The following is a 14,597-nucleotide window of genomic DNA, read 5'->3' as shown; positions in this document are numbered from 1 at the left end:
TAAGCCATACAACCCACAATTATACTACATAAACTTCAAAATTTCACTTTAATACATAAGTTGACAATTCTTGATTCAACTTCAAAAGTCCAAATCTATTTCCACATTAGTGTATTCATTCACCATTATTCAAACACACCACACACAAGTCCCAAACCACATACAAACACCCCCAAAGTTCATTACTTTCAAATTTTCAATCAAAACACCAAAAGTTACGACGAGCGTTCTAACTTGCGTCGTTTCATTCCAAATTCGTTAATGTCAACCATAAACCTTATTTAAGGTCTTTAGTGTCATAAATATACTATGATATACACCAATATCCCAAAGGTATACATTTTTCCGATAACGTCCGAAATCATTTTCTAACACCAATTCAATTCTCCAAACATTCACTTACGATACAAAGGTCATGACAACACAACTAACAACCTTAAACAAAGTCAATTCACACTTGTTCTCCTATCTTAAGGCACACGGCCAAACACACTCTTTTCACACACACACGCCACACACAAACACAACCCCATCCCATAATCTTTACACTAATACAATCACCAACACATACATATTCATTTCATGACATTAAAACATAAAAATCTTACCTTTTTTTTGAAATTCCGATTTGCCGCAAACGAGCACCTTACGCCAAACTAATTGTCTTACGTCGGAGAGCGTCTTTAGCACTTCATAACTATGCAAAACTCAAGATTTTTAAGGCCAAGATCAAAGCTTGCCAATTTTTTTTTTCTTTCCTAAACCCTCTCGGCCGAGAGCTATTTGAGAGCTTTCTCAAGATTTTTTTTTTTTGTTTTTTGAACTTAATCTTGATAATTCCAACTCAAGCTTGTATATATCCACTACATAGAGGTCATGTGCATAGCACATGACCATTTAAATTGGTTTTGGGCCTCCACAATGGCCGGCCACTTCAAGGTCTTGGGCTTGATTTCCTTGCTCAATTTCTTGGCCCAATGCATAAAACGTCCCGTTTTGTAATTCCCGAAACAAATTTCCAAAATTCCAAATTTACCCTCGGCCTTCCCCGAGGTCTTGACATTTATGACTCCATAACCAACATGTTCATATTCACCAAAATCAAAATATTTCCTCAACGCACACAAGTCTTCTTTATTTCTCGATTTCCCGTTATACGAAAATACGGGGCATAACACGAGGCTCATACCACGATTGCGGTGGAGTATGAACGGTGGAAGTCTCGGAGGGCCACCCTTGAGCAAGCCGAGCATGGCTTTGCGGATCTCCCGGCCCTGATACTCGAAGCTAAAAGGGTAGAGGAAGAAGCTAAGAGAGCTCTCGATACTGACTCCGAAGATTCCGAGCGGACAGTATCCGAACATTCCGGATCCAGCCACACCAGATAGACCAGGGCCTGTATTTAGCCTTTATTTTGTCTTTTGCCTTTTTGGCTTGATTTTTGTTTTTCTACTTCGTAGGGATTTCAGGTGTAAAAAACTTCACATATATGAAATGTGCATTTTTCTTGACTTTCTTTATTCTTTTGCTTGAATGCTTGTTACGACTTTTGCCCGAATTGTCGGTCCGTTTTAAGGACAAGCAGAGACTCGGAGTCATTATTTCGGACTGTGCCTGAATATTGGCTTTTCTCTTCATCCGGTACGTTTTGTCCAGAAATTTGATCGAGTGGTTTGCCCGTTGGACTTATTTATGCTTTGTGAATTCATACGTCTCCGAATCACGTTAGGCATTTTTAGGGCCGATATTTTTTCGGCTATTCACTTATCATAGATTAGGTTCGGACACCTGAATCCCTACCTTACCAATTTCTGATGGAGCAGTCCCCATTCGAGGGTGTTAAAGATTTTGGCTCGGATCATTGTGACCTTGTTGCCTTTGTCGAATTTCGACTGTAGTGTCCGGAGCAGGGTATATGAATAAAGCGGTGCCGAAATACGGCGGTAATCACCGGGGTAGGGTGTTTTGACAAGAAGACATATCCGAAATGCAATAATCCGAACTTTGATAATCTTTGTATTGCAAGTATTTGTACGTACATGATATGAGAATTTTTTCCGTTTCCTTCTGTTTTTGCCGCAGCAAATACTAAATGGACACGATTCATTCTGATCGTTTGGTCCTTACATCGAAACCTAATATAGAAGGTCCGGTTTTGATTTTGCCGTAGCAAATGCTAAGTGGACACGATTCATTCTGATCGTTTGGTCCTTACATCGAAACCTAATACGGAAGGTCCGGTTTTAGTTTGTTGAGCTCCTTTGTTTTCGATTAACCGGGGTAAACCTCGATGTGGGTATAGTAGTACCCTAGTGCTTATCCGAGCTGCAAGATCGGGCAAGCACTATCAAGTCCCCACTCTTAGGGTGTGGCCCCGAGTTTCCGGGCGCTTGTCCTCGTCTTTATCAAGTAACACGTTGTACTTGTTGCCTCATTAAAAACCTTGTCGGAAAACCCATTTTGGGACAAAACCGTACTAAGGAAAAGAGTGCAACACGTGTTTTCAGACCTAGCTCCTAACTTTATCCGGTACTTGACTTCCTGCAAAAAAAGAAAAGGTTAATAAACAAGGTGCCCATACCTTATCAGTAGTATCTCTTCAAATGAACCACATTCCAGTTATTGCGCAACCGTTGCCCGTCTATGGATTCCAGCTGATACGATCCTTTGCCCGTTACCTCGGTTATCTTGTACGACCCTTCCCAAGTTCGGACCCAATTTTTCATCGTTGGGATTCTTGGTGTTCAAGGTAACTTTCCGAAGCACCAAGTCCCCAACTTGGAAATGTCAAAAATTGGCCCTCCGGTTGTAGTGCCTTTCCATTCTCTGCTTCTGGGCTACAATACGGACCAACGTGTTTTCGCGAAGTTCATCCGTGAGATCGAGTTTTACGGTCATGGCCTCCTCGTTTGACTCTTCGGTGGAGTACCTGAACCGGAGATTCGCTTCACCAACTTCTACGGGAATGAGGGCTTCGACCCCGTAGACCAACGAGAAAGGTGTTTCTCCCGTGCTTGATTTCGATGTGGTTCTGCAAGCCCACAATACCTCCGGTAGTACTTCCCTCCAGTGATGCTTTGACATTTCAAGTCTTTTCCTCAGATTTTGGATTATTGTTTTATTCATGGATTCCGCCTGTCTGTTCGTACACGGATGATATGGAGTTGATATGATTTTCTTGATCTTCAACCCTTCGAGGAAATCATTGACTTTGCCGCCAATGAACTGAGGACCATTATCACAAGTTATCTCTGCCGGGATGCCGAAACGACAAATAATGTGGTCCCATATGAAGTCAATAACTTCCTTCTCTCTAATTTTTTTGAAGGCTTGCGCTTCAACCCATTTGGAGAAATAGTCAGTCATAAACAAAAAAAAAACGGGCCTTACCTGGTGCCTATGGAAATGGGCCAACAATGTCCATTCCCCACTTCATGAAGGGCCAAGGTGACATCACCGAATGCAGCAACTCCCCGGGCTGATGAATCATCGAGGCATGCCTTTGACACCCGTCACATTTCCGGACAAAATTCTTCGAATCTTCCTCCATCCGGTTCTAATAGTAACCGACTCTGATAATTTTTCAGACCAAGGCTTCAGCACCGGAGTGATTGCCGCAGGTCCCTTCGTGTACTTCTCTCATCACATACTCCGTTTCTCCGGGACCCAAACACTTGGCCAGGGGTCTGAAGAAAGACCGTCGATACATTTGGCCGTCTACCAAGCAGAAACGCGCAGCTTTTGTCCTTAGTGATCGTGATTCTTTTGGGTCACTCGGGAGCTTTCCGTCTCGCAAGTAGTTGATGAACTTGTTTCGCCAATCCCACGTTAAACCCATTGTGTTTATTTCAGCATGTCCGTTTTCTATCGCTGAATTCATCAAGTGCACCATAGTCCCGGGGTTGATTTCTTCCCCTTCGACTGAAGATCCCAAATTGGCCAATGCATCGGCTTCGCTGTTCTGCTCCCTAGGTACATGCTGCATGGTCCATTCTTTAAATCGGTGTAGTATCACTTGGATTTTTTCCAGATACCTTTGCATCCGTTCGTCCTTGACCTCGAAGACGCTATTCACCTGGTTAACGACCAAGAGAGAGTCGCACTTTGCTTCAATTATTTCGGCCCCCATACTCCGGGCTAATTCCAAACCTGCAATCATAGCCTCATACTCGGCTTCATTGTTAGTCAATTTAACTGTTCTAATGGATTGTCGAACGGCATCCCCGGCGGGGGTTCTAAGGACGATTCCTAGCCCGGAACCTTTGAGGTTCGAGGCCCCGTCCGTGTGTAGCGACCAAATACCCGAAGCTTTCCCCGAGGTTAGCAGAAGTTCTTTCTCAACCTCGGGGACCATAGCCGGGGTGAAGTCTGCCACAAAATCGGCCAAGATCTGGGACTTGATGGCCGTCCGAGGCTTGTATTCGATATCATATCCGCTAATCTCTACGGCCCATTTAGTTAGCCTACCCGATAATTCTGGTTTATGCATGATGTTCTTTAGGGGGTAAGTAGTCACTACACATATCAGATGGCATTGAAAGTAAGGCTTGAGCTTTCTAGAAGCACTTACCAATGCCAATGCCAACTTTTCCAGGTGGGGATAACGGGTCTTCGCATCCCCTAAAGTTCTACTCACATAATATATAGGGAATTGCGTACCTGATTCTTCTCGGACCAAAACACCACTTACTGCTACCTTGGAGACGGCAAGGTAGAGAAAAAGCTGCTCGTCCGCTTTCGGTGTGTGCAGTAGCGGCGGGCTGAACAAGTACCTTTTCAATTCTTGCAAAGCTCTTTGATACTCTCGTATCCAAACGAAGTCATTCTTCTTCCTTAGCAAAGAGAAAAAGCGGTGATTCTTATTCGAGGACCTCGATATGAAACGACTCAGCGCCGCTATTCATCCGGTGAGCCTCTGCACTTCTTTGACATTATTTACCACCTCAATATCCTCGATAACTTTGATCTTATCCGGTTTGATTTCTATCCCCCGGTTTGACACCATGAAACCCAAAAATTTACCAGAACGGACACCGAAGGCACATTTTTCCGGGTTAAGCTTCATGTTGTGCTTGCGGAGTACATCGAAGGTTTCCTGCAGATGCTTTAAATGGTCCTCTGTTTCCAGGGACTTGACCACCATGTCATCAATATAAACTTCTATTGTTTTTGTTGACACCAAATTTTGTCCTGCCTCTCCTCCGAAATACTTATTTATGCTTCTAATATTTTTGGAAAATTAAAAAATATATATTTATATTTTTTTCTATAATTAGCCTCTTATTAATACCGGCGTTTCATTAATCCATTACAGTTACTAGCCATTATTATTATTATTATTATTCACAATTTTTATCATTTCGGCATTTTACCAGCTTACGCACACGCATCGCATTTATCTTTGCATGATTAAATAATAGTGTTTATTTACTGTGAATTTTCGAAATATTATTGCACGGCTATTACAACACCATTTTTTTTATTATCTGAGCACTAATAATTACATATTTTATATTAAGTAACATTTTAATCCATATTAATTCAGTCCATAATTAAATCCTAAAACTATTTTGGGCTAAAGCCTAATTTGTGAAACCAACCCAATTTTCGGACCAATCCACATTTTTAATACCCAGCCCAACATTTTTCAGCCCACTATTCATTCAAACAGACCCGCCCATACCTGTTTGATTTGTACCCGACCCGGCCCAAATACCCTTTTAACAAAATATGAAACCTTAGGGTTTCATATTTTTTCCTTCAGCCCACACCCCCCCCCCCTTTTCTTTTTCTCCTCTTTCTCTCTCTCTTCGCTCCCTCCTCTCTCTCGTTTCCCCACCACCGCCGCTCCTCTTCATCATATCCCAACCCTACCACCGCCGCCTACACCCCGCTCCCACTTCCCTCTGTCCCCCACTTCCCTTTGTCACCCGCTCTTCTCTCTCTTCCTTCAAACAAAACTAAAAAAAAAAACTATAAATAAGTTGTTGAGTTGAATCAAAAAATGAGAAAAACAAAAAACGGGCAATCCCTCGAAATTAGACAGGTTTTAAAACCCCCAAAAATTGCCTTGAAAAAAACAAGAGGGGAACCCTAAATCCCTAAAAAATAGAGAGGATTTTTCTGGGATTCATGAAATTTCCCAAGAACTAGGTAATACTGAGTTCTTCAGCCTCTGAATTAGTTTTTTTTTTAGCAGTCATAGTATCGATTAATATCGAAAAAACATACCAGACGTTTTTTCCTTTTTTTTACTGCTTCGAATTCAAATGATACCAACTCGGAAGTTCGTGGAGTTTCGAGGGTAAATCGAGACTCCGCACCTCACTTCGCTGCACACAAAAGAGGTAAACCTTAATGCATTTATTACTCATAGTCTTTAATTTCTGTTTTGGTTAAGATTTTAGTTTATTCTGCTATATGTTTAGTGGTTATGTAGTTTCTGTGTCGTCGCGTTATTTGCTTGATGTTTGGGAGCTGTTAGGATAGGATATCAATCGTTAAGTGAATTTGAAAGATGTCTATTGTAGTTCGGATGTTTAAGACTGAATTTCCAAGACTCAGGACACACTCAAAACCGAATATACATAGGATATACAGTGGGTTAACAAGATAAGAAGAAGATATACATTCGATATACACCAGATATACACACCCTGATATGTATATTTTAGGTATATTGTATGTATGTTTAAAACAGTTCTGAACTATCCCTCTTTACTCTATTTGTTCTAAGTAATGTACCCTGCGACGAATGTAATCTGCTTAGATTTAAATACGATAAAGTGATTATACAACATGTCGATGTTGGTTGCTGAATTCTGTTTGGTCCTGTTATTTTTCATCATTTTTCAGTTGGTGGTTGTATTTGAGTAGCATATAAACTATAAACCATTCAGATTCCTCTTTTCCCTTGTTTTTTTTTTAAAATTGATGGTTGCCCCTCAATTAGACCACTATGAAATGTGGCTATTTGTTGTAATTTAAGTATTTGAATTGATTAAGGCATTTCATGCTCATTAAATAAATTTGAAACTCTGTATGGCCTGCTTAATAAGATATGAATCTTAAGTTGTTTGGTTCATTGGTTAGTTCTACAATAAGGATGCCAGAAAATGTGTTTAAATTCAATATATGCATTGTTTAACCAGCTGAGGAGTAAGCAGTTTCAATTTCTTGTTCAGTGCACAAAAAGCTTAATTTAGAGATCAAAGAGGTTTCTGATTTAACTTAAGGTGTGGTTGATTTGGTTGCTTAAATCTCACTGTGTTCGAGCTCTATGAGAAACTTGTAATTTCCACTTATTTTACAGATCTGAAATGTATGAAAGAAACTTTTCTTTCTTTTTGTGTATTATGAACACTTCTAACTGCCCCTTGTTTTCTTTTGAAAGTTGAATCTGAGTAGGGGTAACTTAGTATATAATCATACCTCTCCTATTAGTTAAGTGGCTGTTTTGGTATCTGGTAGTATAAGCTCACCTTAAGCACCAATGTTGAACCCTTTCATGATAAGTTGCATACCAGTTTGTATACATTCCAGGAATCATTTCATCCATGTATGATTATTATTAGCTTTGTCTGCATTGCTTATATCATGCTGTCTAAGCAGGATTGTTGATGTGTTTAATAAGCTCATTGTTTTAACTTGTCGTTTTGGTTGCTGAATTTTAAAAGAGCGAGCAAAATTTAATAGGGGTATTATGCTCCTTTTTGTGGAATGCCTGTATCAAGTGTCACGGTTTCTTCCAGTTTGAAATTCTGGTTTTTTTTTGTTTAAGCATGAAGGATCATAGATCTAACTTGATGGGATTTGTTTAGATCTAGCCTGTGTTTATTCCAAAACTGTATAGAGTATGTTTGAAATAATTGAGAATAATGTTCATCATGTACTACTCAATTTACTACAGTATTCTTGGACTGCCCCCTTCTTGTTATATCTGCCATAACAGCTACTGCTTATGGCTACTTAACAGTGTTCTTGGTTGCTTTCATTTTGCTGCTATCTAGCAGTTGCTTCTGGACTAAATTCACTATGTTCTTTCAAACTGAATATATTCTTTCATAGTATGATCCTTGTATGTTGTTCTCTTCCTGTCATTTGGTTTAAGAGATTTTAAAATACAAGCATGAACTGGATTAGTTTATCTCGCAGCTTTGCCCTTTCGATTCTGTCCAAGTTCAACATAAAAGCCTTAGTTTTGTTCTGTTTTGAATTGGATACTTGGTCCTTTTCGTATTTGAAACGTGATTTAGGTGAGAGTTGCTGGTTCTATTTCCTCTTCACTAGAATTAGATTGAACTATTTTATTTTGATAATTAGGAATTCGACTTTTGTCATTTTTATCTATTTGCGGATCTTGAAGCAAGTTATTACATTTTCAAGGAATAGAACATCTTGTCTGACTCTTTCTTATTAAGATTCTTTGAATCATATACTAATCCTTTTCCTTTCAAATTTTTTATGCATGACTATCTCAAAACGAGTCCGAGGGACTCGTTTTCTTCCACATTTGGCGTCGGGCTAAAAGCCCAAACGACTCCTCTCTCTGTCCAGCCTTCTCCTGTCCGCAACAAGCATATACAAAACATTATGGGCTGAGGTCCATATAACAGCGACAGCCCACAGCAATGCACTGAAATTTCTGGGCTGAAGCCTAACAGCAGCTTGGTCCAGCAGCCCTAAATGGGCTGAGCCCATTTAACTTATTTGCCCCTTCTATTTTATTTTTGTGCATTTAATTTGTATTGCATGACTAACTCTTTATTTTGTTTTATTTTCTTAATTTAGATAAACCTTAGTGAAATTATTAGGTTTAGTTTTAATAGTGGGTAGTTAGGAAGACTAAAAATTAACTCCATAAGTTTTATTCTCTGTTTTTTTTATGTTAAAATTATTTATAATGTCTAATATTTATTTTTATTGGGAATAATAGATTTGCAAAAAATGGCATGACTAGATATTTAAAATAAAGGGAATCACATTTTGCTATCATAGACATTTCAAAGCATTGTTAATACTCAAATATAAACTCTAGTATATTCATAAATAAATATCCAAGTTTGAATCAATCACGCATTAATAGTCAATAAAAGATAATTAAAAGAGAAAGAAAACTCACTTCCTTTGCTTCCCATTTATAAAAATAGTCTAGATTTTTTTACACAGTCATATTCATATCACACTATTTTATTCAAAGTTCAAATTTGCTAAGTCTTCTATTAAAAAACTATTACTCATATGCAAACTATCTTTTGCAAGTTTTATTTAAAAATAGTATTAGTATTTAAAATCATATCAACATATCTTTAAGTGTTATTTAGCATTTCAAATCTTCTTTTGCTAAACGGCCTTTGAAATCTCCTTTCTATGTAAATTATCATATTTTCCATCAGTCTTATTCTAGCTAATATTTCTCATTTAAAGCCCCCTAGCAATATCTATAAGTATCATTTTAAATAGCATTATTACATTTTTTTTCTTCTTCTCTTCTTTTAAAAACCTTAGCAATAATTTACAAATTATTTTCTTAATATTATATTTGCATTTAGTCTATATTAATTAACCTAAGTTTGGTCGGATAACCGTAGTTAGCGGATTCTAAAGGATGCCTAACTCCTTCCCTTTAGGATAATATAGAGCCCTTACCTAGAATCACATTGGTTAAGCAGACTATTAACGGAAGTTTAGTTTTAACTTTACCTTAGTTAATAAATTAGGTGTCCTAATTCACCGTTAAATTAATTAGGTGGCGACTCCTTAAAATAAAATAAATAGGAATCTCCAATATGTTAAAATTACTTATACGTAGGCAGCCCACATCGGGTTCGGCCACTCTTTTCAAAATATTTCGGTGTCTTTGTTTTGTGGGTAATGAACTACGTTTGGCCTGACTTCCTTTTGGATACGGAGGCATCCCACATCGGGTTCGGCCACTCTTTTCAAAATATTTCGGTGTCTTTGTTTTATGGGTAATGAACTACGTTTGGCCTGAATTCCTTTTGGATACGTAGGCAGCCCATATCGGGTTCGGCCACTCTTTTCAAAATATTTCTATGTCTTTGTTTTGTGGGTGGAACTACGTGTGGCCTGATTTCCTTTTGGATACGTAGGCAACCCACATCGGGTTCGGCCCTCCCTTTTATTAAAAACAAAAAACTCAAAAGTTCTTATTTTTTTATCACGAACTACGTCTGGCCTGATTCCTTTGGGGATACGTAGGCAACCCGAGGCGGGTTCGGCCCTTCTATTTTAAAATTTTAAATATCTTCGGTTTGTCCAAACCATTTTAGTTCCTATAAGATACATAAGGATTTTTATATAAGATTTTAGTCTTCCCACTGTTTAAATTCATACGTCTTAGTATTTTGAAACTGGGACAAATTTTTGAAATCGGTCAAATCACTTCAAAAAAATTTCATTATAACTTTCTCACTTTTCAATTGTTCAGAACCAAGCACCTCCAGGATTGGAAACTGGGACAAATTTTTAGAAGTAGCACAAAAGTGGTCTTAAATGATTAGCGATTTCAAATAAAAGTCCACCCATATATTTCTAAAATGTGGATAAATTCAAAATCAAGTCTTCACAATCATTTTATCTATTAGAGTCACTAAGTATTTCCTTTCGAAGTCATCCAAATCTCGTTACTCTTATTTTGCAAAATACACTTTTATAACTGAAACTCCCAGGCAAAGCAAAATATATGGTGAGACATCAAAGAATGTGGACGCAACCGAAACAAGAATCAATTCAAGGGCCAAGTTCCCTGACATGCACAAGTCAATCAATTTTCTTTTAAACTCACAATTTTTCTTTGATGAGGCAGGTTCAATTAACATGAAGGTTGTGCATATTCGACTCATCTTAAAATTTTAATTATGGACATGATCAAAGTTGGCTTTCTTCAAAAAAAGCGAATATTCTTCAAGGTGGGTGCAAAGGTAGCTTGCGCTAAACGGTGGACGTCGTTCCAATCATCATGAAATCTTGATCGCAACAGTGGAAACAAATTTATTTTCTCAACCAAGGGCTGTGAGCTTAATTCTTTCAAACTCAGCTATTTACATATTCTTATCACTAACAGTTGTTTTAGCTCGTGGCATTTCTCGATGGATCAAGTACACATAATTGTGGATTTAACCTTCTCCAAAGTGGATACTGACCTTGGTCACATGTTATTGGTTAGAATTCCTCAATTTTGTCATCACTTTATACATATTTAATTATTTCAAGTTGCTAACAAGTTCTTTTAGAATGTGGTTTTTTAATAAGATAACAAGATCGAAATCTTGCGTCGTATATTAAATTGTGGGGATAATTATAGATTTAACTTCCGTCACAACGGGACATGGATTAGGATGTGGATATAAACGTGGATACCTTTCTACAATACTAATTTTTTAAAGTGGACGTGGATTTACATTTTTTACATTGTGGATGTGGACGGGGAAGTAGATTTATATTGTGGAAAGGAATGTGGATTCATATGAACATTGTGGACGTGGAAGTGGATTTATTTTTAAAGTTTGTGAAAATGGAGGTGGATTTATTTTCTTGCATCGTGGAAAGTGGATGTGGATTTATTTTTGCATGGTGGAAGTGGATGTGGATTTATTTGTGGATATGGATTTATTTTTGGTACCGTATAATACGGACGTGGATGTGGATTTATTTTTGCACCGTATAATACGGACGTGGAAGTGGATGTGGATTTATTTTTGGTACCGTATAATACGAACGTGGAAGTGGATTTATTTTTGCACCGTATAATACGGCCGTGGAAGTGGATGTGGATTTATTTTTGGTACCGTATAATACGGACGTGGAAGTGGATTTATTTTTTGTATCGTATAATACGGACGTGGAAGTGGATTTATTTTTTGTACCGTATAATACGGACGTGGAAGTGGATGTGGATTTACATTTTTGTACCGTGAAATGCGGACGTGGATTTATATTTCGAACTGTGGAAGTGGATGTGGATTTATTTTTCTGCACTGTGGAAGTGGATGTGGATTTACATTTTTGTACCGTGGAAGTGGATTTATATTTCAGTTCAGGCACCCACCTCATAATGCGGGTATTTTATATTTCAGTTCAGGCACCCACCTTATAATGCGGGTATTTCAAATTTCAATCCAGGCACCCACCTTATAATGCGGGTATTTCAAATTTCAATTCAGGCACCCACCTTATAATGCGGGTATTTCAAATTTCAATCCAGGCACCCACCTTATAATGCGGGTATTTCAAATTTCAAATTTCAATCCAGGCACCCACCTCATAATGCGGGTATTTCAAATTTCAATTCAGGCACCCACCTTATAGTGCGGGTATTTCAAATTTCAATTCAGGCACCCACCCTATAATGCGGGTATTTCAAATTTCAACTCAGAAGTGAATGTGGATTTATATTTCTTGTACAGTAGATGTGGATTTATATTTATATTTCTTTAAAATAAACGTGGATGTGGATTTAGCTCTCGTTAAAGTGGATATCAATGTCGACTTAATTGGAAGCCATAAATTTAATTCATCTCCAAAGTATAATGTGAATTCAATTTTCGAAACAGGGGTTACAAGTGTAAACTTCTCCAACCCTGTCTTATTTACACATATATTTCTTTGTTGCTAACAATTGTTTTTAGCTTGTGGCTTTTGACAATATCGAAGTTGACATCACACATCAACTCGTGGAACTATTTCTTCGGCAGCGAACTGGGGCAATTTGTCGGGAAGGATAATCAGACTTTCCAACACGGGTCAAGGATCTACCTCGAACACTCGTCTCTAATCACAAGTATTCTTTTGCATTCCAGCAATTCAGTTTTCAGAATTCTTAAGTTCTATCATAATACCCAGTGTCATCATAATTCAACACCGGGACAATATTTTGCGAAGATTCGCGCCAGTCGGAATTCATTAGTCGTAAGGTGTCGTAGTTATCCCAGAACTACACTCGGCCTGATTCTCGTGCAACCCGAGATATGTAGGCAACTCAGAGGTCGGAGTTCGGTCATAATCCTCTCAAGTTTCCTTTAGCTGGGACAAAATAGGCTATTGAGTCAACGTCTTTGCCCGACAACTCTTTTCATCATTACCGGGCAAAGAGGGACAAGTTGTTGACACCCAATTTTGTCCCGCCTCTCCTCCGAAATACCTATTTATGCTTCTAATATTTTTGGAAAATTAAAAAATATATATTTATATTTTTTTCTATAATTAGCCTCTTATCAATACCGGCGTTTCATTAATCCATTACAGTTACTAGCCATTATTATTATTATTATTCACAATTTTTATCATTTCGGCATTTTACCAGCTTACGCACACGCATCGCATTTATCTTTGCATGATTAAATAATAGTGTTTATTTACTGTGAATTTTCGAAATATTATTGCACGGCTATTACAACACCATTTTTTTATTATCTGAGCACTAATAATTACATATTTTATATTAAGTAACATTTTAATCCATATTAATTCAGTCCATAATTAAATCCTAAAACTATTTTGGGCTAAAGCCTAATTTGTGAAACCAACCCAATTTTCGGACCAATCCACATTTTTAATACCCAACCCAACATTTTTCAGCCCACTATTCATTCAAACAGACCCGCCCATACCCGTTTGATTTGTACCCGACCCGGCCCAAATACCCTTTTAACAAAATATGAAACCTTAGGGTTTCATATTTTTTCCTTCAGCCGACACCCCCCCCCCCCCCTTTTCTTTTTCTCCTCTTTCTCTCTCTCTTCGCTCCCTCCTCTCTCTCGTTTCCCCACCACCGCCGCTCCTCTTCATCATCTCCCAACCCTACCACCGCCGCCTACACCCCGCTCCCACTTCCCTCTGTCCCCCACTTCCCTTTGTCACCCGCTCTTCTCTCTCTTCCTTCAAACAAAACTAAAAAAAAAAACCTATAAATAAGTTGTTGAGTTGAATAAAAAAATGAGAAAAAAAAAACGGGCAATCCCTCGAAATTAGACAGGTTTTAAAACCCCCAAAAATTGCCTTGAAAAAAATAAGAGGGGAACCCGAAATCCCTAAAAAATAGAGAGGATTTTTCTGGGATTCATGAAATTTCCCAAGAACTAGGTAATACTGAGTTCTTCAGCCTCTGAATTAGTTTTTTTTTAGCAGTCATAGTATCGATTAATATCGAAAAAACATACCAGACGTTTTTTCCTTTTTTTTACTGCTTCGAATCCAAATGATACCAACTCGGAAGTTCGTGGTGTTTCGAGGGTAAATCGAGACTCCGCACCTCACTTCGCTGCACACAAAAGAAGTAAACCTTAATGCATGTATTACTCGTAGTCTTTAATTTCTGTTTTGGTTAAGATTTTAGTTTATTCTGCTATATGTTTAGTGGTTATGTAGTTTCTGTGTCGTCGCGTTATTTGCTTGATGTTTTGGAGCTGTTAGGATAGGATATCAATCGTTAAGTGAATTTGAAAGATGTCTATTGTAGTTCGGATGTTTAAGACTGAATTTCCAAGACTCAGGACACACTCAAAACCGAATATACATAGGATATACAGTGGGTTAACAAGATAAGAAGAAGATATACATTCGATATACACCAGATA

The sequence above is a fragment of the Lycium barbarum genome, chromosome 2 (assembly GCF_019175385.1).
Source record: "Lycium barbarum isolate Lr01 chromosome 2, ASM1917538v2, whole genome shotgun sequence".
Lineage (NCBI taxonomy): Eukaryota > Viridiplantae > Streptophyta > Magnoliopsida > Solanales > Solanaceae > Lycium > Lycium barbarum.
Note: the sequence above shows the minus strand (reverse complement) of the source record.